General features: G+C 36.7%; 1 protein-coding gene and 1 pseudogene across 2 annotated transcripts in view; one reads left to right on the forward strand and one right to left on the reverse strand.

Moving 5' to 3' along the window:
* TTC28 (tetratricopeptide repeat domain 28) overlaps positions 1-25,371 on the forward strand; it is a 569,569-nt gene that overhangs the window by 58,825 nt on the left and 485,373 nt on the right. The window lies entirely within an intron of this gene.
* Positions 15,839-17,248, reverse strand: LOC112310872 (DNA damage-regulated autophagy modulator protein 1 pseudogene; annotated as a pseudogene).

Below are 25,371 nucleotides of genomic sequence, written 5' to 3' on the forward strand. Positions count from 1 at the left end.
TTAAGCCTGAATAGATCATTAATCTTGTGGAGTACTCTTTGATGTGGCATCTTGTTAAGTTCTTGACATTAATTTGATTCCAGCCTTAGGTTTAAAAACTATATATGTATATATATATATTTATTGTAAAAATTTAACACTTAGAAATGGAGGCAGAATTGACATTATATAAAATTGACCATTTTAAAGTGAATAATTCAGTGGGATTTAGTACATGTGAAATGTTGTGCATCCACCACCTCTATTTATTGGTTACAAAACATTTTAATTACCCAAAAGTAAACCCCACACCTATTAGGTAGTTGCTCCCCATTTCTCCCTTCCCTCAGCCTCTGTCAACCACCAATCTGCATTCTGTTCCTATGGATTTACCTGTTATGGATATTTCATGCAGATAGACTCATACAACATGTGATGTTTTGTGAGTGCTACCTTTCACTTAGCATAATGTTTCTGAGGTTTATCTACTTTGTAGTATTTACAATGCTTCATTTCTTTTTATTGCTAAATACTACTTCATTGTGTGTGTGTGTATATATATATCATAATTTATTTATCTGTTTATCCCTTGATGGATATCTGGGCTATTTTCACCTTTTGGCTACTGTGAATAGTGCTGCTGTGTATTTGTGTATACACGTGCATTTGTTTGAGTCCTGTTTTCACTTCTAGATATATACGTAGGTGTGGAAATGCTGGGTAAAGAAGAAAACTGTTGTTCCCTTCTTACGCTGTTACAACAACTCTGACATCAGATGTGTGGGTTTTTCACACCAAACAATTCTCCAGTTCTTTGTGGACACCAACTGGGTGTCCTACAGTTTAATTCAATTCTGACCCTAACTACTTGGAGTTAGCAGACTATACAGGTTAAAGAATCGGAGCCACAAGACTGCTCCCCCACTTCAGACCTTCAGATACTAATTGTGAGTCCTACATTGTCACCTGCACTTCTGACTGAATGACTGTAAATCAGGGTTTCTCACACTGCCTCTCCTTGGGTTTGATTATTTGCTGGAATGGCTCACGGAACTAGGGTAGCACTTTACTTACTATTATCTATTTATTATAAAGGATACAATTCAGGAGCAACAAAATGGAAGAGATAAATAGGGCAAAGTATATGGTAACAGGTGTGGAGCTTCCATGTTCTCTGCTGGGAGGCCACCCTCCCAGCACCTCAATGTGTTCACCAATCTGGAAGCTCCCTGAACCTTTCTGGTTGAGGTTTTTTTATGGAGGCTTCATTATATAGACGTGTTTGATTAAGTCATTGGCTATTCGTGATTCAACTGCATTGTTTCAACCCTCTAATCACTTGGTTGGTTTTTCTGGCAATCAGTTCCCATCCTCCAAGAGCCACCTCATTAGTACAAATGCTGATATAGTTGAAAGGGGCTTGTTCTGAGTAACAAAAGATGGTCCTCTCACCCCTGCCACTTAGGAAATTACTAGGGCTTTAGGAGCTCTGTCCCTCCCTAGGGATGAAGACCAAATGTGTATTTCTTATTATATCACAACATCACACTGGGTAATGTGATAATTCTACACTGAACTTTTTGAGGAGCTGCCAAATTCTTTTCCACTGCAGTTACACCACTTTATGTTCCGTTCATACTAGCAGTTTGGGAGGGTTCTGTTTGCTCCACAACATCACCAACACTTGTTTTCTTGAAAAAAAAATATTTTTATAGCCCTCCAGTAGGTGTGAAGTGGTACCTTATTGTGGTTTTGATGTGCATTTCCCTAGTGACTAATGATGGTGAGCATCTTTTCATGTGTTTATTGGCTATTTGTATATCTTCTTTTCATCAGTCTTTGGTTTTAATGATAAGAATTGTTAAACACAAAGATTCACAAAGGTACATCATAGCAAAGCAAATCACTTCAACCCATATTAGCTTTGTCAGAAATTACTTGCCTTATCTGAAGGAATTCCAGTAATTTCCAAGACTTATATTTACATGTATGTTATATTGTTAGCTCTGCCCTTTAACAAGGTCACAGCATCAGTGACACTCTCTTGATTAGTAAGAAACTAATTGCAAATATACGTTTTCCATTGAAGGTTATTGAGCAAAATCTTTTAAAATATTTCAATAGATTTCTGTTTTTTCTTGAAATACTTGGAAAGCCACCTCTATTGAAGTGATCGACTTTAGTGTCAAAGACAGGACTTCTCTTGGGTTTTGGCAGTCTTTGGCACAAAGGTTTGTGTGCTGGTTGGTTAGCAGTTGTTTCTCAGCTTCAAACCTACCATTCTAACTCTGATCCTGGGGATGGGACTCTGCAAACGACTTTTCTTTTTTTTCTCCCCCAGCTGCTTGCTTCTTCCAGTGCAAGGTATTAGAATAAGACTGGGAGTCAGGAAATAGAAGGTACATGCTCCTTCTTGTTTGCTTGCTGCTTGCCAGTGTCATTCCAGCAAGGCTACTGCTACACTCTGGCAGTGGCAATTGATTTGAGTCTGTTTTAAAGTCATCCTTGAAACCAACCTTATCTTGCCCTTTCAGAGAGATACACACACCATTAAGTCTTCGTGGCATTGTTTCTCAAACTCACCTTTATGTGTCATAAATGTGAAATAATTTTTAGTTTGCTCAAATACGCATATCTCTGTAATGTACCTATAATGAAGAAATTGAAAGCATTGTAAGTGTGGATGCAAGGCAGTTGTTGCTATGGAGGTCATATATGAAGCTATTTTTAGTTAGCTTGAATGAAGGAGGCTGCATCTCTTATTCTGTTTTCCCAAGTAGTACATGGTTCTATTTTCCTTTACATTTTTTGCCTCATTATATATATTTATTAAAAACACTTAATTACTGTGATTATTCAGTGTTTTAAAGGTGATCTAAGTATCTAATTCACCCTGTTGTGTGACTATACATTTTAATGACTAATTCTGGCAATCCCTAAATATGTGAGAATCTTACATGTGCCAACTATTGTGTTAAATACTAAAGATGTAATGATCTCTAATTCAGACATGCTTTCAAGGAATACTAATTTTGACAGGGTAGACAACTATTAAGTAAGTAATTGCAAAGCTAATACTTCATGATAGAGAAAAGACAAAATAGTATAAGAGCATATACTGGTAGGGGATTAAGCCATAGTTCATCTACTTGGGTGATTCAGAGAAAGCTTCTCTGAAGTGATATTTAAGACATGACTTAAAGAATGAGTGTAGGTTAGCTGGATGTGAGGGCAGGGGATACAGAAGAGCATTCCAGGCTCAGCACTGTGAGAGCATGTGAAGACAGTGATTCCAGATGAGGCAGAAACCATATCCCAGTAGGTTTTGTAGCTCAAGTTAAATAGATTGGATTTATCTCAAAGCAAAAGGGAAACCACTGAGGTGTTTTTAGCAGAGGAATGGTATTATATTTATTCAATACCTGCTGCATGTCAGATGCTCTTCTAGGCACAGGGGGATACAAAGGTGAACATGGCAAAATTCCTTCCTCTTGTAATTTACATTCTGATGCAGGAGGCAGACAAATAAATATACATTATCATTTCAGGTAGGGATAAGTGCTATAGAAGAAACTGAAGTAAAGTAATGAGATAGAAGGGGAGGTAATGATTTTAGGTAGAGGGATTAGGGAAGCTTATCCTGAGGTGGTTATCTGAGAAGGTCTGAGTATACATTTAAGCAGAAACTTGAAGTAAGGGGTGAGTCATATGAAGATCTGGGGAAAGTGTGTCCCAGGATGAGAAAACAGAGTGAAAATACCTGGGTGTGAATGAGCTTCATATATTCAAGGAACTGCAGGAAGTTTATGAGTGAGAGGACAGGTTAGGTGTGAGATCAGAGAAGTGGGCACAGCCCAAGTTCTAGCTTATGGGATCTTGTAAGCCATGAAAAGAAGTTGGATTTTATTTTAAATATGGTTGGAAGACATTGGAAAGTTTGGGGTGAGGGGACAGTGCAAAAGGTCACTCTGGATGCTGACAGAGAATAGAGTATGGAGTAGGAAAACCAGTTAGGAGACTATTGCCACAATCTAGGAAAAAAATGATGCTGACCTGAACTGGGGTGGTAGCTGTTGAGGTGGTGAAAATAGTTGGATTTATTTTGCGGACAGAGTCAACAGAATTTGCTGAGGGCTTTGTGGGTTGTGAGAGAAAGAGAGGATAACTTCTAAGTTCTGGGCCTATGCAATCGGATGAATGCTAATGCCAATTCTGGGATGGGAAGTACTGAAGGAGAAATAGATTTGTCTTGGAGGGGAGAAGTATAAAACCAAGAATTTTCTTTTAGATATTAAATTTGAGATTTTTCTTAGACAGCCAGATGGAGATGACAAGTAGGTATCTTGGCTCTTGGGAGAGGTCAGAACTTAAGCTATAAATTTGGAATTCATTAGAACATAGATGGTAATTAAAGCTATGATTTGCTCTGGCTGGTGTGGCTCAGTGGATTGAATGCTGGCTTGCAAACCAAGGAGTTGCCGGTTTGATTCCCAGTCAAGGCACATGCCTAGGTTGTGGGCTGGGTCCCTGGTGCGGGGCATGTGAGAGGCAACCACACATTGATGTTTCTCTCTTTCTCTTTCTACCTCCCTTCCCCTCTCTTAAAAAAAGAAATAGATGAATCTTTTTTTTTTAAACTATGATTAAACTTGGTGAGGTCCTTAGAGAATATATATACAGAAGAGAAAAGGTTTGAAGACTGATTCCTGTGGCACTTCAACATTTAGGATTTGGGAGGAGGTAGGCAGATGAGAAAAGGAGCCTGAGGAGGAGCATGTGGTAGAAAAAGCTGGAGAACATGGTATCCTAGAAATTAAGTGAAAGAGGGAATGATCCATTATGTAAAATACTAAGGTATGTCATGAAAACCATTTTGATTATATGTGTATAGCATGGATGAGGGACTACAGAGAGGAAGACTAGAAGTTATAAAATAGAATGCTGTTGCACCTGCCCAGGAAGAAATGACATATAGTGCCTAGATTGGGCCAGTGGCAATTGGGATGGAGAGGCAGAATTAACATACTTGATAATTGGGTATGGGTTGAGTGTTATGGGTCTTAGGTATAATATTTTAAAAGATTGAACTTTAAAAATGAAAGTATTTACACAGGCAAACAAATGTGCAAAATGCACTCCTGATAGAAGCAGGGTGTGGAAGCCTGATTAATTGCAGTGTTAGTTACAGAGAAAATACCCTGCAGTTACAGTTGGTTCCTGAACACTGAGTTATTTGAATGAGTATGTAGAATTTTTGTGATTGATGAAATGACTTAAAACAGTCTCTTTTTAAAAGAATTGTAGTTTCACTAAGGAATAATGAAAGCATATTAATGTAGATAAACCTTTCTGACATTTTATACTTTTGGAAAATCAGGGAAATCAGGTCTTAAGCTGCTTTGGCTAAGATTTCAAAATGATTTTTAGTCACAATTCTGACATTATGGCTTTTTGTCCCTAAGAAATTCTTTAAAGGGATTTACTGTCTACTTGTGCAAAATGTCAATAATATCATTTATCTCTGTTTTACAGGTATGGAGTGAAGATTAACTCTTTGGACAAGGAAAAATGCCATCTGTTAAATTGTTATATCTTATTACTAGGAAACATCTTTTCACTGAACAGCTGTAGAGAGGAGATAGTTATTATTGATTTTAAGAATTTATCACACACCTGTGTACACTAAAAATATTGGGAAATTAAAAAGTGCAGATGTTATTGTGAGCACAAGTGATGTCAAAACTGGCTTATTAAATACAGAAGTATGGTGAAGATTTGAGGGTGTGATATAATCATTTAGAACTGTATTTTGTAAAATTAGTGATCTTTAGGTTGAGGAAAAGGGGTAAAGGCCATGATTCCTACAATTATTTTTTTCTTCCAATTAGCTATTCAAGCACGTATTTTTTACAAATATGTGAATTGTAATAAGCAGATAACCACATAGCTCTTCCTTTGAAAAGGGATCTGAACTGCAAAATACCCTTGTTATGTATTTTTGAATTTGAAGATGTTCTTGTTCAATTAATTGGCAAATGTTTGATTATTTATATATTAACATTATACTAGGCATTGTGGTAAATACAAAAGAATTAAAATAGACTTAGAAACCAAAATAGTAGAATCTGAATCTCAGGAGAATAGGACCATTTGTTTTTATTTTTGTGTTCCTGACACCTAGCCCAGGGCCTGTGAACAGTAGACACTGAAGGTTAGTTGAATGAATAGATGAATGAGAAGGACCTTGATGGTTGCCCTCCAGAAACTTTAGAATCCTTAGATATAATAAGATGAATATACAGTGAAACCAGCCTGAATAATAGACAATAATATTGTTATATGCTAAATAAATAGACTTTAGAGGTATTAAAATTTGAAGGAAACACTAAAATAGTTTTCAAACATGGTATTTGGATTGCTGTTATAAGAATTTATAGTTGCAAAGCCAGGTGAAGTCTTGAAGAAAGTGGGACTTGAACAAATTCTAAGTGATTGGTAGGGTTTGGATGTGAATACAGAAGGCATCATAGGTGAGGAGGATGTCATGACTGATATGGGGATGAGAAAACATGTTTATGGGCCAATGAGAAAAATGACCTTATTGGAAAACAGTAAACTATAATAAGGTTGTGTTGGTAGGTGGTGTTTAGACTGAAGACTTTAGCTCTCCAAATTGCAATTTTGCTATTTACCATCAGAACTGATCTGCTGAGTGCTTCTAGCCATATCCATCTGCCTGTAGTCTGCCTGGCACACTGCCTCTCAGTTATTTGTTCAGATGGTTTGACAGATGCATATGTGGCAAGAAACGGTGCTGTTAGTATCAGTAAACCTGCCCCTTGTGAAAGCTACTAAACCAGCATAACTGTAAGCTTTATGATTAATGAATTATGGTGACATTACATAAAAAATGTAACTATATGATGTAGGATAGTCTGGGTTTGCTTTATTGTTCAGAGGTTGTGGTTATGATATCAGGCTGGTAAGTCTCTCTGCTCACTGCACACCCTACTTCCTCAACACCCTGAGATGCCAGAATCAATTGATGCTTTGCCCACTAATAAAACAAATCTTTAGAGAAGAGACCATGCTCAGCTTACCATGAATGCATTTCTCAGTCTTTCCCTAAGATGAGGATTTAATAGAAAGGTAGGTAGCAAGAGCATTATAATACTCATTAAATACTGGTGAAGTAGGAAAAATAGTACGAACAGCACAGGCTAGAAGGACAAAGGGCAGAGAAGAGGCTTGAAGAACCAGTGACAAATTTCATCCACATTACAGTTTTGCTCAGAGCTTCAACTGGAGATAATTACAAATTTGTTTAATATTATTGTAAGAGCTTGTAGTGTATTAGGATTGGATTTAGTGATTGGATAGAACCGTATACTATGGATTGGTAATAAGAAGAATTGAATTCTTATTCTACCCTTGTCTGTTTATTAGCTATATGATTTTTTGTTGTTGTTCAAGTACAGTTGTTTCCATGTTTTTTAAATGAAATCATTTATTGTCTTTATTGAGAAAGCAAGATTACAGGAATCAAGTGACCTTTGAGTTCTCTTTTGGTCCTAAAATTTTGTGTATCTTTGTGAGCAATAGAACAATGTAGATTGGAGTGAAATTAATGGATACATATAATAAAACTCCTAACAATTGCAATTTGGATAAACATACTTCATTGAGGATGTGTTTATATTTCTAATGGAGTTAAGCTAATAGTTGTTCACAGAAGATATACTTGGTCTTTTATAAGCTAGAAGTATCTTTGTGTGGTACTGCTCAGTTCTTGGTCAGCTTTATTTTTATTTCGATTATAATAGTATATTTAAAAACATACAATTTTTTAAAGAAAGCATATAATTTATATGAGCTGTCCAGGTACAAGCATTATTGATTGATTTTTAGCTTCTCAATAGTTTATTGATCTAATAGAAGTAGAATTAGACTGTAATGTATGAACATTGAGATATACTAACAATTCAAAACTAATACTACACCTTTCATCAGGTGTAGTATTTATATCTACTACACCTACTATATCTACTTATGAGATGTCTCATTTGGTAGAACCTCCAGGGTGCTAGAATAGGTCTGGGATGTCCAGAATGCTGGAACAGGTCTGGGATGTCCAATCTAGCTTAACATGCCTCTGGTTGGAACCTAGGAAGATATTTTGGTTGGGGACTGATGACTGAAGGCCCACAGCCAAATTTATTAATTCTTTATGCTGGAGTCAGCCTCTGCCCTGCTCCAGAGCAGAGTTCAACCCCAAGATTTATTTGGGGGTCACCTTGTTCTTCCAGGATGATCTGGGGCTGGTCCAGATCCCTTAGGGTGACTACAATTGTACTTTCCTCCCTCTTTGTATCAAGGACATGAGTACTAAGGTAGGGGGAAGAAAATCAAATGTCACTTGATTGAGCATCTACCCTTTGTTGGACAATATGTGGGTAAATGACTAGTAAATTAGAATTTTGTGACATAAAAGAATTCCAAAAGAGAGCAGTAGTGTTAGGTGATTAGAAATGGACGAGAGACCTATACTTTCATATGTAGTATTCTTGATGTAGTGATTGTAGTGTTATAACACTGTGATTAAAGATGTACTCATTTAAACACTGGCTGAAGGTTAAATCATTTTAACTGTTTACCCACTGTTAAAACACATATTTTTAGAAAATGGTCTATATTAAGCTTACTGTGAATGAATTTTTCAATCTTTTTCTAAGATCAGAATATAGTAGGGATGTGGGTAGAACGAACACAAACTCTGGTTTTGCACAGTTTAATTTTTTGGCTAGTGAGAGTTAAGTGATACATATCTCTAGATTTGTTTTATGATACTTTTTAAAACATGCCTCAGCATTGAAGTGTCCTTAAGAATATTGCATTATATCATAAGGGTCTGACTACAGAAGGAATGCGGCAGTATTACAGTGAATAAATTTTTTATGAATACAGCCAATGGATGTTAAATAAAAAATGATAGCTTCTTGGATTTGGTTGCAGTGTCAAGTTGTAACTCAAAAATACTAGGTTCATAGATTGGGGGTGGAAAGGTAACAAGACATTTAGTTTGAGAGGCAGAGAATGTTTTGCATGCTTTATAAAAGAGATGAGAATCTTGAATGTAGTTTCGCATCATTTATTAATGGTAGAACCACTTAGTTGAAATGAATGAAGTATGGAAGCTTTTACTATTTTCTGTTCATTTGTTCAGCTGGTGTATAGGGAGATGATTGGTGATTAAATGAATCTTTGGCTACACTGATGTAGGGAACACTTATTTGACTATCCCAATCACTGGACAGCAAAGCCATAGAAGGTCGTAGCATAACTGCCCATGTTCTGTGGGTGCACACACACACACACACACACACACACAGATTTGTCTTAAGAAATCACTTTATCTGGTAGAACTAGAGTTCCGGCCAAGATGGAGGCGTATTTAGAAACCCTTTGCTTCCTCGTACAACCAAAAGGAGGATAACAAACAATCTAAAAACAATAAACAACCAAAGTGCCAGAAGATCAAACTGCATGGAACTCTGACAATGAAGGAATTAAAGAAACATTCAAACAGACTGGTAGGAAGGAGACGGGCAGCAGGGCAGGCGGAGAAGACCGGAGGCAAGGCTTCAGGGACCTTGCGGGTGGAGCTGGCTCAGAGGTCCCCTAGGCAAGGCAGTGGACCCTGAGAGCGAGAGTGAGGCAGGGCTATCTAAACCGGAAACTAAGACTCAAAGCTAACTGTAAACTATGGGAGGGCCATTGCCATGGCAAGGACAAACTCTGACTCACATGAGAGTTCAGTGGAAAGTGGGGCTAGAGCCAGCAAGCCAGTCTCATTGTTCCCTCACTGACCCCTCCCCCACAGGTGCACCAAGACAAAGAAATGTGGCCCAAATAAAAGAACAGATCAAAACTCTGGAAAGAGAGCTAAGCGACGAGGAGATAGACAGTCTATCTGATGCAGAGTTCAAAACACTGGTAATCAGGATGCTCACAGAATTGATTGAGCTTGGTCACAAAATGAAGGAACAATGAAGGTTACCCAAAGTGAAATAAAGCAAGATATTCAGGGAACCAACAGTGATGGGAAGTAAACCAGGTCTCAGATCAAGGATTTGGAACAAAAGGAAGAAATAAACATCCAACAGGAACAGAAGGAAGAAACAAGGATCCAACAAAATGAAGAGAGGGTGAGGAACCTATGGGACAACTTTAAATGTTCCAATATCCAAATCATAGGGGTGCCAGAAGGCAAAGAACAAGAGCAAGAAGTTGAAACATATTTGAAAAAGTAATGAAGGTAAACTTCCCCAATCTGGAAAAGGAAATAGACTTCCAGGAAGTCCAGAGAGTCTCAAAGAAATTGGGCTCAAAGAGGAACACACCAAGGCACATCATCATTAAGTTACCCAAGATTAAAGATAAAGAGAGAATCTTAAAGGCAGCAAGAGGAAAGGAGACAGTTACCTACAAAGGAGTTCCCAGAAGACTATCAGCTGATTTCTCAAAAGAAACCTTGCAGGCAAGAAGGAGCTGGAAAGAAGTATTTCAAGTCATGAAAGGCAAGGACCTACATCCAAGATGACTCTATGCAGCAAAGCTATCATTTAGAATGGAATGACAGATAAAGTGCTTCCCAGATAAGGTAAAATTAAAGGAGTTCATCATCACCAAGCCCTTATTATATGAAATGTTAAAGGGACTTATCTAAGAAATTGAAGGTCAAAAACTATGAACAGTAAAATGATGACAAACTCACAACTATCAACAACTGAGCCTAAAAAACCCCCCCAAAACAAAAACAATGGAAACAAAAACTAAGCAAATAACTGGAATAGGAATAGAATCAGAGAAATGGTCATCACATTGAGGGTTTCAGTGGGGAAGGGGAGGGGAAGAATGTGGGGAAAGTTACAGGGAATAAGAAGCATAATTAGTAGGCATTAAGTAGATGGGGAGAGGTTGAGAATGGTATAGGAAACGGAGAATTCAAAGAACTTATATGTACAACCCATGGACATGAACTAAGGGGGGGAATGCTTGAAGCTTGGGGGGGTGCAGGTTGGAGAAGGGGATAAAAGGGGAAAATTGGGAAAACTAATAGCTTAATCAATTGAAGTATAATTTACATACATTAAATGTGCCCATTAAAGCGTACAGCTCAATGAATCTAACCATTATATAAATAACTGAATATTCAGATTTATATATTTATTTTGAGTGTGCTGTCAAGATATAGAAAATTTCCGTGAACCTAGTTAGTTCCCTGTACCCCTTCCTTATCAGCCCATATCTGTACTCCCAGCCAAGGCAAGCTCTCACCTGCTCACCATCACTATACATGAGATTTGTATGTTCTAGAGTTTTATATGTATAGAGTCACACAGCATGACTCTTATGTTTGGCTTCCTGGCTTAGCATAATATTTTTTGAGATCCCATATTGCTCTTATATCAGTAAGTCATTCCTTTTTTATTTTTTAAATCCTCACCTGAGGATATGTTTTTATTAATTTTAGAGAGAGAGAGAGAGAGAGGGAGAGAGGGCAGGGGAGAGAGGAGAGACCGAACGAGAGAGAAGGGAGAAACATTGATCATTTGCCTCCTGCATACGCCCTGACCGAGGTCCAACCCCAAGGTAGGTCTGTGCGCTGACTGGAAATCAAACTTTCATCCTTTTGGTATATGGGATGATGCTCCAACTAACTGAGCCACCTGGCCAGGGCAGTCATTCATTCCTTTTTATTGCTGAACAGTATTCTATTGTGGTGTTCTAGATATACTACAATTTATTTATTCATTCACTTGTTAATTGACCTTTGGATTAGTTTTTATTTTTTTCTATTTTGAGTAAAACTACTGTGAACATTCAAGTACAGGTCTTTGTGTATATATAAAAACCTGCATGTAGAATTACTGGGTCACATGGTAAGTTTATGTATAGCTGTAAAGAAACTAACGCTCTATTTGCCAAGGTGTTTGCACCATTTTACATGGCTATCAGCGTTCAGTTTCTTGACATCCTTGTCAACATGTGGTGCGGTAAGTCTTTAATTTTAGCTTTTGAGATGGTATATGGAAATATTTCATTGTGGTTTTAATTTGCTTTACCCTGATTAGTAATGTGGGGCATCTTATGCTTACTGACCATTAGTATATCTTCTTTGTAAAGTATCTCTTCAGTTTGTATGTGTGTTTTTAATGGGTTATTTATATTCTTATTATTGGTTAGTAAGAAAAATTCTCAGTATTTTCTGGAAACCTTTATATATACATATAAATATGTATGTGTGCATGTGTATGTGGGTATAATTTACTCCTCATTAGAATTTTACTTGCTCATTTTTAAACAATTGGGATATAACTGGCATACAACATTAGTTTCAGGTGTACAACATAATCATTTGATATTTGTATGTACTGCAAAATGGTCACCACAATAAGTCTACATAACAGCCATCATCACACAGTGTTACAAATTTCTTATTTTTGTGATGAGAACTTTTAAGATCTACTGTCTTAGCAACATTCAAATATACAATACAGCATCATTAACTAGAGTCACCTTGTTGTACATTATATCTTCATGACTTATTTATTTCATAACTGGAAGTTTGTACTTTCTGACCACCTTCACCCATTTTGCCCATGCACTGTCCCTTGCCTATGGCAAACACCAATCTGTTCTATCTATGAGTTTTATTATTATTATTATTATTATTATTATTTTAGATTCCACATATACGTTAAAGCATATGGTATTTGTCTTTCTCTGTTTGAGTTATTTCACTTAGCATAATGTCCTCAAGGTTCATTTATGTTGTTGCAAATGGCAATATTTCCTTCTTTTTTATGGCTGAATAGTATTCCATTGTGTATGTATGTATGTATACATTTTCTTTCTTCATTCATCAATGAAGGCTGCTTTGATGTCTTAGCTATTATAAACAATCCTGCAATGAACATGGGTGTACATATATCTTTTTAAGCTAGTATTTTATTTTCTTCAAATAAATACTGAGAAGTAGAATGGCTGGATCATATGGTAGTTCTTTTTTATTTATTTGTTTGTGTTGGAATGCATCTTATATATTTATTAATTTTTAACTTTTAATTTTTGGGGGAACCTCCATATTGTTTTCCATGGTGGCTGCACCAATTTATATTCCCACCATCAGTGCACAAGAGTTCCTTTTTTTGTGTATCTTTGCTAATACTTGTTATCTTTTTTAATAATAGCCATTCTGACAGGTGTGAGGTGATATCTCATTGTGGTTTTGATTTGCATTTCCTTGATGATTAGGGATGTTGAGCACGTTTTCATGTATCTGTTGGCCATCTTTATGTCTTCTTTGAAAAAATGTCCATTCAGATTTTCAGCCATTTTTAAATTGGATTTTTTTTTTTTTTGCTGTTGAGTTGTATGAGTTTTTTATATACTTTGGCTATTAATCCCTTATCAGATGTAATTTGAAAATATTATCTCTCGTTTTTGTAGGTTGCCTTTTCATTTTGTTGGTGGTTTTCTTTGCTGTGCAGAAACTTTTTAGTTTATATAGTCCCACTTGCTTATTTTTGCTTTTGTTGCCTTTGCTTTGGGTGTCAAATCCAAAAAATCCTTGCCAAGACCAATGTTAAGGATCTTACTGCCTAAGTTTTTTTCTAGGAGTCTTATGTTTTCAGCTCTTATGTCCAAATCTTTAATCAATTTTTAGTTGATTTTTATGTGTGGTGTAAGATATTCAGTTTCACTCTTTTTCTGTTCAGTTTTTCCAACACCATTTATTGAAGAGACTGTCCTTTTCTCACTGTATGTTCTTGCCACTTTTGTCATAGATTAAATGACCATATATGTATGGGTTTACTTTTGGGATCTGTTCTGTTCCATTGATTATGTGTCTGTTTTTATTTCAGTAACATGTTTTTGATTACTATAGCTTTGTAATATAATTTAAAATCAGGAAGCATGATACCTCCAAGCTTTGTCTTTCTTTCTCAGGGTTGCTTTGACTACTTAAAGTCTTGTGATTCCATACAAATTTTAGGATTATTTGTTTAATTTTTTTGAAAAATGCCATTGGAATTTTGATAGGGATTTTAGTGAATCTGTAGCTTGCTTTGGGTGGTATGAACATTTTAACATATTAATTCTCCATGAGCACAGAATATCTTTCCATTTATCTGTGTCATCTGAATTTTTACCCTTTCATCTTCTTATGTTTTTTTTTTTCATAAAAATAAATATTTTATTTTACTCTTTCATCCATGAGGTCCAAGGAAATGCAAGTTCTTAGAAATTAGAAATAATACCCAAATGTCAATCAGGCCAGCTTTAGAGGTTGTATAGAATCAGTGGAATGTGATTGCCTGGAGTGAATTTTGGCATTTTCAGTTTGCCAAGCCATGTGTAACATTTTGTCTAGCCTGCATAGCAATTTCTGCGGTAACTGTCCAGCTTGAAGAGAACTGTCAGAATCATGGAGTGTAAACAACTGAATTGTTTACTCAAAGCAAAACAGTCAAGAACTATTGGTTTATCACTTAGGCAGCACTACAAATATCCCTAATCATTCCTTTATTTGTTCACTCATTCATTTGTGCATTCAGTGAGCATTTATGAAAGAAACACCTACTATGTCCCAGGGGGTACCCGGTTAAATGCTGGAGTTATAAAGATAAAGGCACATACTCTGCCCTCAAGGAACTCCCAGTCTAATCTCTCGGAGAGATGTGGAAATGATGGTGTATTATGAGAAGTGCTGACGAACAAAAGTCTGTTCAAAGGGAGACCTACCATGAATTCATTCTACTGCAGTTTCCATGGTACAGGTATGTGACATTGCTCCTCCTCTCCAGAGTAAGAGCTACTACATAGCTTTAATCAGTCTTTAAGTTCCAGTGTGACAGTGAGGTTCCACAGCGTTCTGACAAGCCGCAACAGATCCAGAAATGGTTACCAGGTTCCCATTGCTGAGTGCTTAGGGGACACACAGTTTGTCCTTGTAGAGGTGGTTAAACACTGCTAAGTCTCATACTTCACTCACTCGACAAGTAGTTATTGAGGAGCAATCATGGGCTCACCACTCCTAGACTCCCTCCAAGGCTATCCAAGTGGGGACTCTGCCCTTGACATATGCCCTCAAGAGTGGGACTCATTTGGCAAAACACGAATTTGTGTCTGGAGGGTGCATGCAGAAGAGTTCCTTCTCTTTTAACTTTCAAGTGCAAGCCTGAACATTGCAAGGCACACTTCTGCTGGAATGCCTGGCTTTTTGTTTGTCATTGGTGATTTGGGCAAAAAGGTGGAGTGTGTAGGTCTTGCTTAACAAAGGACCTGACTCCTAGTCTGTAGGGTGGGCAACCATCCAGCCACAGGCAAACAGCAAATAAATTGCCCTCGGCAGCCTCTCCTTTCTCTCTGGGACCTATGTTCTCTTCAAATAAAATGAATTTGAGACGTGAGTTTCAGCTTCTGAGTCTGACTATATATATATAAAGTTATGCCAGTAACAACACAAGGTGGTTTAAAAAATGGTATTTTTAATGATTTTCACAGGTTGGCTTTGCAGAGGTTTAGTATTAAGTGAAATCTCTTTCCCGTAAACCTGCCTTCCATGAATGCTGCCTGAGACTCATTTTCCCTCCTTGCTCATCTAGCAAAGTCAGCAACCTGGAATCCAGGGAGGTATTTCCTGTTAGTTGCTCACCTCCATTTACTCTGTTGTAAGGTTTTTTATTTCTAATCAGTGTTGCTGAATCCATCTCACCTAAAATTATGCCCACCACAGACTGCCAGTCAACAGTAAGGTAAAACCTCCAGCTCTTGTGAGCAAGGAGGCCGATCAGGGCTGAAGTTCAAAATTGAGGTCTCCTGTGTTCACTTAGAGGTAAAGAGTATGGTGGCATTAGGCTTTTCAATAGAAACATTTTGCTTTGTTGCTTAGTTCATCTAAAAAACGGTGTCATAGTGTTAATTTATTAACTAAGTCTTGATCACTATAAATTGAATTTTACAAATGCCCTCATGATACAAAATTATACAGTTCATTATCTAAAAAGGATATTTAAAAATATCCCCTGACTTTACTTTTTAATAAAGTCCTCAGTTAGTGTAATTCCAGAAATCACTTACACACAAAGAAACAACGAAACTGAATCTGTACAAAAATAAGAGCTCTCCATTTTCCATAACACCTTATCTTTTGTGTAATGAATTTGTGAATATAAAAAAGTGTCAGTTTAGAAAATTATAAAAACATTGCTACAATGTCATCAATGCTCTACATTCTCTAGGAAAATATACCTTTGGAAATAATACAACTATTGGGAATTCTTAATGAAATGCAAGTCCTGTATGTTCCCCAGATGCCTGCTACAGGGCAGCATTCAAACCCTGTCTGCCCCCTTTACCACTTCTAGAAATTGTCTGCGACTTTCAGTAAGAGACAATTCTTCTTTCTTCATGTGTCATTGGTGATTTCTGTGGATGTCCTTAAGTGACACTCTGGAAATCATAGATAAATGTTATGAAGTAGAAAATAAAATTGAAGGCCACTCACTGCCCATTCACAGATCATACTCACCATGTGATGTGCATAATCCTTTTCTTTTGGATTCCACTCCAGCTTGGTTATGGAAATTTATGAAGCATTAGCAATCATGGGGATGATAGCTCCGCAGGATATGGCAGAGATGGCCATCCCTACCTGGCACGTAGAGAGGCTCTTCCCCTGGGGACACAATTTGTAAGAGGTGATGGATTGCAGGAGTGTGTACACCACACCACAGACAAAACCCAAAAGGGGTCTGCTGCCATAGACCACTGGGACAGCTAACTCCTGAAAATTGGCAACAGTGCCCATTCTGAGACATCCCACCAATTCCAGAGCAAAGGACACCGAGTTAGAAACAGGAGTGCTGAAATAGCTGGGTTGCTTCCACTTTTCTATTTTGTATCTTGTGTACATCATGGCTACACCAAGAAATTCAGAGAAGTTTATCATAAACCCAAAAATACCACTGTCTAAAGGTGTCGTTCCTGTATCTCTGATGTAGGGGAGGAAGGGCTTGACATGCCTGGAGAGCTTGGCACCCATGTAGGAGACATGTGACCGGGTCACCAGAAGAAAGGGGACAAAGGCCATTCCCTTCAGGAAGCACAGCATCCTGCCTCCCAGAGCACGCTGCATGCAGCTGGGCTGGGTGCTGGGCTTCTCCTTGGGGCAGGTCAGGAGGCTCCTTGAGGGTGGAGGCAGGCCCAGCCCTACTAAACTATCTTTTGAATAAAAGTTACAAAAATTGATAAGGCCTAATAGTGTTTTCTTTTATGAATTATGCTTCTTCTATACTATCTAATGATCTTTGCCCACATGGATCATGAAGATTTTATCTATGTTTACTCTTGTAGACTGTCAGTTTCACTGTTGTGTTTAAGTTAGGACCTTACTTCAGGTTAGTTTTTGTGTATGGTACAAAGTAAGATCGATACTAATATTATTCCACATGGACACCCTGGCACCTTTGTCAAAAATCATTTGTCCATATATTTATAGGGTCTATTTCTGGAATCTCTACTCTGTTCTATTGATTTATTATGTCTCTCTTCTTATGCAATTATCACACTGTCTTGATTACTGTAGCTTCATAGTAAGTCTTGAAATCAGGTAGTATAAACTCTCCAACTTGTTTTTCTCTTTCATAATTTCTCTGACTAGCCTAGGGTCTTAGTATTTCCATCTAAAATTTAAAATTAATTTCTTACCAACTTCTACAGAAAAGTTAATTGGAATTTTTATTGTGATTACATTTAATCTATAGATTAATTTGGGTAGAACTGACATCTTGACAATATTGAGTCTTTCAATCCATGAATATGAATATGGTATATCCATTCATTTTTATCTTATTTAATTTCTTTCATCAATGTTTTATAATTTTTTATATAAGTCTTATATGTTGTTTAATTTTAAGTATTTAATATTTTTGGATAATATTATAAATGATATTATTTTAATTTTTTTAATTTCCCAATTGTCTATTGCTAGTGCAAGAAATACAGTTGAGCCCTGGCTGGGTAGCTCAGGTGGTTGAAGCATCATCCTGATACGCCGGGGTTGCAGATTCAATTTCAATCAGGGCACATACAAGAATCAACCAATGAATGCATAAATGTGTGGAACAACAAGCTGATGTTTCTCTCTCTCTCTCTTGAATCAGTTTTGGTTATCATGTCTTTCAAGGAATTTGTCCATTTCCTTTTAGATGTTTAGTTTATTGGCATAAAATTGTTGATATTATTCCCTCATTATTCTTTTAATGTATGTAAGATCTGTAGTAATGTGCCCTTTGCCATTCCTGGTATTGGTAATTTGTGCCTTCTCTCTTTTTGTCTTAATGAGTCTGGCTAGAAGTTTACTGTTTTCATTGATTTTTTTTTTCCAAGCAACAGCTTTTTGTTTAATGGATTTTCTTTATCTTTTAAAATTGCATTGATACTTGTTCTTATTTTTATTATTCCTTCCCTTTATTTACTTTGGGTTTACTTTGCTCTAATTCTTCTATCATTGATTTTGGATTTGACTTCTTTTCAGTAAGTATTTGAAGATATACATTTCCCTTCAAGCACTGCTTTAGCTGCATTCTACAAATTTGGATATGTTGTGTTTGCATTTTCTACCAGTTTAAATATATTTTCTATGATACTTTTTGTTTATCCCTTGATTCATGGATAGTGTTTTAATTTAAATACTTCAGAATATCTGTAATAGCTCTTTGTTACTGATGTATCATTTAATATTTTTAATACATTTTTAATTGTGGTAAAATATACATAACATAGAATTTATTACTTACGTCATTTTTAAATGTATAGTTCAGTATCCTTAAGTGCATTCACAATGTTACGGAACTCTCACCACCATCCATCTTCTGAACTTGTTCATCTTTCAAAATTGAAACTCTGTATTCATTGAATAATACCTTCCCATTTCAGAATGTGTCTTCTGTTGAGCATTGTTACAATAGCTTTTTATTTTTTAATTTAATTTATTTATTATTTTATAACAGCTTTTGAAATGTGCTTGTTTGCTAATTTCACTATCTCTTTCTTTTGGGGTATATTGATTTGTTTTTTGTCTGGTTATGTTTTACATTCTGCTTTTTCCCCCCCACAATTCTGGCATTTTTAAAATTGCATTGTGGACATTATTAATGTTTTCCTATTGTGTTTGGATTTTGTTGTGTTTATTTAAAAGGTTTGCTTGCACTCTAGCAGGTAGTTATTTACAAATCTGTGTAGTTCTCTCTTCTTTGGGCATCCGGTTTGCCACCTTCAATTGCCTCAGTCTTCCTGAACTCTGACCTCTGACTCCTAGTTAGCAAGACCTCTCTGTGCTTTGTTTTGGATTTCCCTCTGTGTTTTATGCCCCAGAATATTCCTAGGAGGCAGAAGGTCCTAAAAGGCAGAATGCATGCTGTCAAAGGGCTCACCTTATTTGTTGCCCTTCTCTGAGGCATTACTGCTTTTTGCTGTCTGTGGTCCCCTGTCTAAAGAGAGTTGTTTCCTGCAGCTTGGTCAGGTCTCTAGTTGTTGCAGCAGGGCATAAATGTGGTCTTTGTTACTTCATCATGGTTGGAAGTGGAAGTCACCACTGGTTGTAATGTAGTTCATAACACTTTTTCGGGTGTGGTAAATAACATAAGTATCAAAGATTCACCCTAGTAAATCTGTGAAGATAGTCTGATTTTTCTTGTTGCCTTTTAACTAGTATCTCCTTGTTTTGTGGTAATGGTACTCAGGGGGGAATGATTCAGCGTGATAGATAGAAAGAAGATGGGATTTGGAAACAAACTTATTTTGCCACTGACTTGTGTGTGTCTTTAGACATATTCAGACTATTCAAATATCCATTTCTTTGTCTGTAAAATGAAGGAAGCATGTTAGGCTGACCTAAGATCTGAAGTTTTTTTTCAGTTGCAAAATTCTGTGATTCTATATTATGTCTATAAATGTCACTGCAGATTGAATTCTAAGCTCTGAAACCAGTTAAGCATTATTTAAAAATGAAAAATATGGGCCTGTCTCTGGCAAAATTTGTTTCTCTCCATTTTTAAAGATTTTATTTATTTTTAGAGAGAGGGGAAGGGAGAAAGAGAGGGAGAGAAATATCAATGTGTGCTTGCCTGTCACGCAAGACCCCTACTGGGTACCTGGCCCACAACCTACGCATGTGCCCTGACTGGGAATTGGACTGGCAACCCTTCGGTTTGCAGGCCAGCACTCAATTCACTGAGCCACAGCTGGGGCAGATGTATCGTAATTTAACAGTCCTCCATTAATGGATTATTTTATGCTTTGCTGTTATATTCAGTGCTATAATGAGTATATTTACTTGTAGTTTTTATATTTACCTTAGATTATTATTTGTATTTTAACTTAGCTTATGTTGTGTTTTTTAAACCATGCATAAAATTTCAATTTTTATGTATTTTGATTTATCAATAAATAGTTTTTTTTATGTTTGTGAATCTTTCAACCATTTTTTGAAAGGCCTTATTTAAGATTAAAAGATGCTCACTGGTATTTTTATGTTTACATTTTCGATCAATCTGCAATTTATTTTGGCACAAGAGGATTAATTTTTATTTTTTTTCCAAGTTGGCTGCCCATCCATCTTTTTGCACTGATACACAATTTTATCTTTATCATGTCCTAAATTTTCATACATATATTTGGGTTGTCTCTGGATTCTCTCTTTTTCATTGATGTATTATATCTGTCTGTTCTTATATCATAACCGTGCTGGTAATTACTGTAGCATTATAATGTAAAATTTGTAACTGTGGTTTAATATCTGAGTTGCTTAGTACTCCTCATTACTTCTTTTTTTCAATTATCTTCCCAATTTTACTTGCACGTTTGCTTTTTGTTCACTTTCATTGCCTAATAAGTTCTGTTGGTATTTGGGGGGATTGCATTATATTTATAAAACAAAATAATTCTAGATCAAAGAACTGATATTGAGCCTTTCTATTCAAGGTCAGATAGACCATTATATTTGTTCAGCACTTCACAGTAGCTTTAAGAGATTTTATCATATAGCTCTTGCACTTTTCTTGATAACTTGATTTTTAGGTCATTCATCTTTTTTGTTACTACTATAAATGGAATAATTTTCTCTTTTATATCTTCTAAAGTTGCTTATATTTTTGAAGGCCATTTATTTTTATATCAATTTTATTGGCTTTTAAAAAATAGCTTCTTTAGTTCATTTCTTTGTGTTTCCATGAATTCAACCTTGTAACTTTATTTCCTTCTTCTAAATTTTTAAACTTTTATTCTCTTAACTAATTGCATGAACTGATACTTTTAGAACAAGTGCTAAGTAATTCTGGTAATAGAGAATATGTTTTTGGCTTTTTTCCTGATTTTTGTTGGGAATACCTCTAGAGTTTATTAAGTATGATTCTGTTTTTTAGGGTGAGATCTGTATAAGTATATATGAGATCTGTCCAGAAAAAGTCCAACTATTGTTAATATAACAAGAATGGTTTGCACCACATCAGTGTTACCTGGCAGTCAAGTAGGTACATGTGTGCACATGTGTGAACAACGACAACTTCACTATACTGGTGAATGGGGGCAGTAGATGCTGTTGGATGAGCATGTGTACTGTGCGGCCGTCACATTCAAAATGACTGAGTGAGTAGAGCCACAAGTCTATATCAAATTTTGCATTAAGCTTGAACATTCCTCTGCAGAAACTTTTGGGATGATTCAGAAGGCTGCAGCTGTGGCCAACTGGTGATTGGCAGCTTCATCACAACAACATACCTGCTCATGCATCGTGTTTCATGCAGAGTTTTTTTGGTGAAACGTCAGATCACCCAGGTGACTCAGTCCTCCTACAGCCCAGATTTGGCGCTCTGCGACTTCTGGCTTTTTCCATAACTAAAATCACCTTTGAAAGGGAAGAGATTTCAGACTGTTGATGAGATTCAGGAAAATATGACAGGGCAGCTGATGGTGACTGAGAGAACCGTGTGAGGTCCCAAGGTACCTACTTTGAAGGGGACTGAAGTGTCATTGTCCTTTGTGTAATGTGTCTTGTATCTTCTTCAAGCAATGTCTTTATTTTTCATAGTACACGGCTGGATACTTTCTGGACAGGCCTCATATATCTCTTATTATGTTGAAAAAGCAGCTATGTCCTTTTAATTAATTGTGATTTAAAAAAAATGCAGGCTTCTACTCTTTTTGTGTTGATTACATGTTATTGGTATTTTTATTTATATGTCTCCCTACTTATTTATGTATTTCAGTTTTATTTCCATGGATACTTTAGACATGTTTTTAAACTATTTTCTTTAAAGTGGTTTGTTTGAAAATGAAACAAAAAAATCAAAGCACAGAGGGTATTACAGAGATTGGAAAGCAAATAAATTTGTTTCCATTGATAATAGACTGATAAATTTGCAAAATCATTAGTATAGTGTGAATCAAAATGTTTGTATAATGTTAACATATTACAGAATTATGATATATGAACTTTAAAGATTCCTTTTCAGTTTTTATATTGACTTTTTTAGCTAACTTATTTGCAATTTTTAACATACTACTCTTGGTATTACTATTAATAATCTACTTATGATACCAATTCATGTAAAAGGTAAGAACCTTGCAGTAGTCTAGTTCTGCTTACCACCATCCCTAGTCTTTGTAATATTGTTGTCATATATATTACACCATACACTATAAACCCCACAACATAGTGTTTTAGTTTTTCCTTTAAACAATCATATTTTTTTAAAGAAATTGAGAGAAGATAACATTTTTAAAAAATTATTTTTATTTTTATGTTTTAATCCTCACCGAGGACATTTATTTTTTTATTGCTTTTGGAGAGAGAGGAAGGGAGAGGGAAACATGGAAACATCGATGTGAAAGAAACATTGATTGGCCGCCTCCGTACATGCCTGGACTGGGGATTGTATTTGCCCAGATCCGGATAGAATCCACAACATAGGTATGTGCCCTTGACCTGTAATTGAACCTGCAACCTTTGGTTACAGGAACCACACTCCAACCGAGCCACACAGGCCAGGGCAAGAAAGAAGATACGTTTTTTGTATTAACTCATAAATTTATCATTTCCTGAGCTGTTCATTCTTTCGCAAAGATGTGAGTTTTCATTTGGTATCTGTTCCCTTCAGCTTGATAAACTTCCTTTAAGACTTTCATAGGGAAGGGCTGTGGATGATAAATTCTCTCAATTTTTATTTTTCTTAAAAATAACTTTTTTGTGTCCTAACTTTTGAAGAATGTTTTCACTGGATTAGAATTCTAGATGGAGAGTTTTTTTTCAACATTTAAAGATATTCCATTTTCTTCTGGTCTCATTGTTGCTTATATGAAATCTTTCCTATTTCAAGCTTCAGTATCCCATTCTTTCCCAATCAGTACCCTAAATTTCAGATGGCAAGCTTGGTGAGACTATGAATTCAAGTATTGTGCTAATTCAGCAAACCACACAATTTTGTGTTTCATTTGTAGCAAGATCTGCTCTGTGTCTACAAAGAATAAAAGTCTTTTAGGATTGTCATGGAAGGCCTATGTCTCAGACCATGGCTTGAGCTGAGAGCAATAGACTTGAATTTGTCATTTTTCTCTTATAGTTGTCGTTGTAATTGTGAAATTGTGAAGTCCGTCAACCACTTGAACCCCCTAGGCACTTGCTTCAGTTGGCACTTCATTACAACCACAGGTAGTATTTTGATTAACTTTGATACCACTGCATTCCATGGGTTATTAGTATCCTATTTCTTACTGTCAATGAGCTCATACTTCCCTCAAAACCAAGGGCCCAAACAGATCAATCCCAGAATCCCATTTTAGGGCTCTGTTTCCTTGGACCATACCCTGTAGCAATTCTATATCAGTCTGGGAGTGATCAGTCTGTATCAATCAAGAGACTGGTTTAAGCAAGGGTAGTTTAATATAAAGAATTATGAAGCTATGGTAACAGTGTATCTGTGATTTAAATGGATTCTCTAGAGTAGCCTAAGGTTTAGGGAGAGTACCCAAGAAAAGACAAACTTGGAAAGGTGAGGCTTCCCCAAGCCTGGAGACCTTGTTGGAGAAGGTATAGTTTGTAGCCATTGGATGGCAGAAAAGTTTCTGGTTTGCCTGGGCCAAAACTGGCCTGCAGTTTCTAGGCAAGTGTGAAGCAACTATTGAACACAGGCAGACTTCACACTGGCCAACTCACTCTGGTAACCAGTCATACGGGAATGCAGGGGAAGGGAGTACCAGTGTATGCCAGGGGCTTGGAGTACAAACCTCCAGGGGAAGGAGCAAGCAGGAGTTGAGGCATCTGCGTGGGCAAGAGGCCTAGAGTGTACAGTATCTGTGTTGAGAGGGCTGCAGAAAGGTAATTACCAACCTGAGCTGGGGGCTGTCTGGGAATTTGTTAAGGGACTGAGTGTTCTTAGCACTTAGCTGGAGCAAAGTGCCACCAGATGTCCCCATATTGACACCACTGATCTGTGCAGTAGCCAGAAAAAAGTCAGGAGTGCCTCTTCTTCCTGCAGTGGTCCTCTAGTGCCCTCTACTGAGAAAGCTCAATATCATGTTGACTGTTAAGGAGAATTCCAAGGGTTATTGCAGAACAGGTATTGAAGGGTGAATTTAGAGCTTAGAGACAATAAATTCATGACAAATTCATCCTCTAAGTCCTCAGGCCAGTAAGACTGTGGCTTTCTGTCTGAGTTCTAGCTACCCTGGCACTGTGTGGACTCCGAGTGTTCTCAGACGAAAAGCCACGTACATAGAGTTCTTGGCAACGCAGTTCTCTTCTTTCAAGGGTTGACTCCTTTCCATCTTCTGTCTGATTTTGGTTGCTAATTGCCTTTAAATAGTTATTTTTTATACTTTGTTCATTGTTTACAACATTTGTTTTGGGAGGGTTTATATAAGCTACTCTGCCATGACTGGAAGTGGAACGTGTATTTTTATTATAGAAAGAAAAATTTAAAGTTGTGAAAGATATTTGTTAGAATATATCTAACATATATTAAACATTTACCATGTATCAAATGGGATATTTTATTTCTGCCTTAATACTAGATGGTTATTATTGCTAGTAGTGTTTCAGATTGAGGATATCCCATCATATCTCTGAGCTAAGGAGCTCAGAGAGTTCGTTATTTTACAAAGACCATATGGCAGAGGTAGTAGTTGGGTGCAAATGTGTCCCACTCCACAGTGCGTGTCCCTTACCTACAGATGTAAGAATGAGCACAACCTTGCTCATAGTGTTAGGGTAAGAAGTCAAGAAAACGTTCTCTAATTAGTGTTTTGACTAGAACACTAATGCAGACT

The sequence above is a fragment of the Desmodus rotundus genome, chromosome 7 (genome assembly GCF_022682495.2).
Source record: "Desmodus rotundus isolate HL8 chromosome 7, HLdesRot8A.1, whole genome shotgun sequence".
Taxonomy (NCBI): Eukaryota; Metazoa; Chordata; class Mammalia; order Chiroptera; family Phyllostomidae; genus Desmodus; species Desmodus rotundus.